Source organism: Echinops telfairi, unplaced genomic scaffold (genome assembly GCF_000313985.2).
Source record: "Echinops telfairi isolate 266 unplaced genomic scaffold, ASM31398v2 ScPeMD7_7468;HRSCAF=8506_0, whole genome shotgun sequence".
NCBI lineage: Eukaryota > Metazoa > Chordata > Mammalia > Afrosoricida > Tenrecidae > Echinops > Echinops telfairi.
The window spans coordinates 81,467,365-81,469,578 of NW_022111369.1; positions in this window are offsets into that span (position 1 = coordinate 81,467,365).

A 2,214-nucleotide genomic window follows, 5' to 3' on the forward strand; every position below is an offset into this window, starting at 1 on the left:
CTGCCCTTCAGTTAATCCCACTTGTGTTTATCGGCCAGGCTGGCACAATAAACTATCTCACTCTCTTACAAATTTCTTGGCACAAATGAATGCTTCCAGTGTTTCATAAGCTTGATGAAACATTTCATTTGATATGCCATATGCCACCAATTCCTGGAGCCTTATTTTCCACTAACGCCTTCAGTGCAATAGAATGTCTTCCTAAAGAATCACTGATTATTGACCATATGCTACCCCTGGAAAAGGCTGAATGTGGACTAATTCTTTTTGGACAGTGACTCTGTGTCCTTTTGAGGCTTTCAGCATCATTCAATATTTTGCCCATAGAATTCTTCAATATTGGAAACTGAGGCTTGAATTTTTCTTCAGTGTGTTCAGTTTAAAATATGCTAAGGATGTTCTTCCTTTTTGGTTTTCTAACTAAATCATTGCACATTTCATTTTAACACTTTACTTTTTCTTCTTAAAGTGCCATTTGAAATGTTCTCTTTAGCTCTTTTACTTCATCATTTCTTCCATTTGCCTTAGTTATTCTATGGAGAAAAGCAAGTTTTAAAGTTTCCTCTGACGTGCATTTTGATCTTTTTACTTATTCCTGTCATTTTAATGACCGTTTGCTTTCTTCATGGATGATGTTCTTGATGTCATCCCACAGCTCATCAAATTTTGTCATTAATATTCCATGTGTCAACTCTGCTCTAGAGATGCTCTCAAAATCCAGGTGGGACAGACTCAAGGGAGTCTTTTGGCTTTCATGGACTTGTAATTCTCTTCAACTTCAATCTGAATGTACAGATGAGCAATTGATGGTCTCTTCCATAGTTGGCCGTGGCTGGGCCGCAGCTGCTGATAGTGAGCACTATCTCTTCCCACATATACAGTCAATTTTATTTCTGTGGATTCCATGTGGAGAAGTCCACGTGTACTGATTTATGTCTTAACCTTTTGTGTTGCTGAAAAAGGTGGATAAGGGGAAGGTGGGAGGAAAAAAGGGGAACCAATCACAATGATCCACATAAACCCCCTCCCGGGGGATGGACAACAGAAAAGTGGGTGAAGGGAGACATCGGTCAGTGTAAGACTTGAAAAAATAATTATAATTGGTAAATTATCAAGGGTTCATGAGGGAGGGAAGGACGTTGGGAGAGGGAGGGAAAACACATGAGGAGCGGATACATACCAAGGGCTCAATTATTAAGTGTTTAGAAAATGATGATGGCAACAAATGTACAAATGTGCTTGACACAATGTGTATGTATGGATTGTGATAAGAGCTGTATGAGGCCCCAATAAAATGAATTTTTAAAAAAAGAAAAAGATATTTGTGATGAGAAGCCATCAGTCTCCAGCTTCATTTCTATCACCAAGACCATATTTTCCAACTACTCTTCCCTCCTCGATGTTTCCAACGTTTGCATTCCAATCACTAATAATTATCAATTCATCTTGATCGAATGTTAGATCAATTACAGACTGAAGACACTGATAACATTCTTTGATTTCTTCATTATTAGCTTTAGTGTTTCATTGCTGATATCAGATGGATCTTGACTGAAAGCAGAGAAATGAAAGATATTTACTTGTGTTGTATTAACTATTCAAAGGCTTTTGACTCTGTGTACCATAACAAAATATAGATAGCCTTGAGAAGAATGGAAATTCCGTAACACGTCACTGTGCTCATGCAGAACTTGTACATGAATCAAGAAGCACTTTGGGGAACAGAACAAGATAACACTGTGTGGTTTAAAATCATAAAAGATGTGTATCCTCTCACCATGGTTGTTCAGTCTGTCTGCTGACCAAATACATTGGAGAAACTGGACTATATGATGACAAATTTGGCATCAGAATTAAAGGAAGACTTATTAACAACCTGTGATATATAGGTGGCACGAATGTGCTTGCTAACAATGAGGAGGAGAGGAGTCACTGCAATTGGGGATTAGGGTTACGATCTCAGAAGACAGGGAAGTCAATTGGCACAGCATAGCTTCTCACTAAACAGTCGGCAGTTGGAAACCACCCGCTCCTTGGGAGAAAGATGAGGCTTTCTACTCCCGTACAGAATGACGCCCTCAAAAACCCACAGGGGCAGTTCGACTGTTGTATAGAAGGCTCTGACTTGGTGTCCACTCTACAGCAGAGTGCGTTTGGTTTGGTTTTGGTGGTGAGGAGTGGCCCTTGACTCGGGGGCTGGGGTACCCCGCTCCT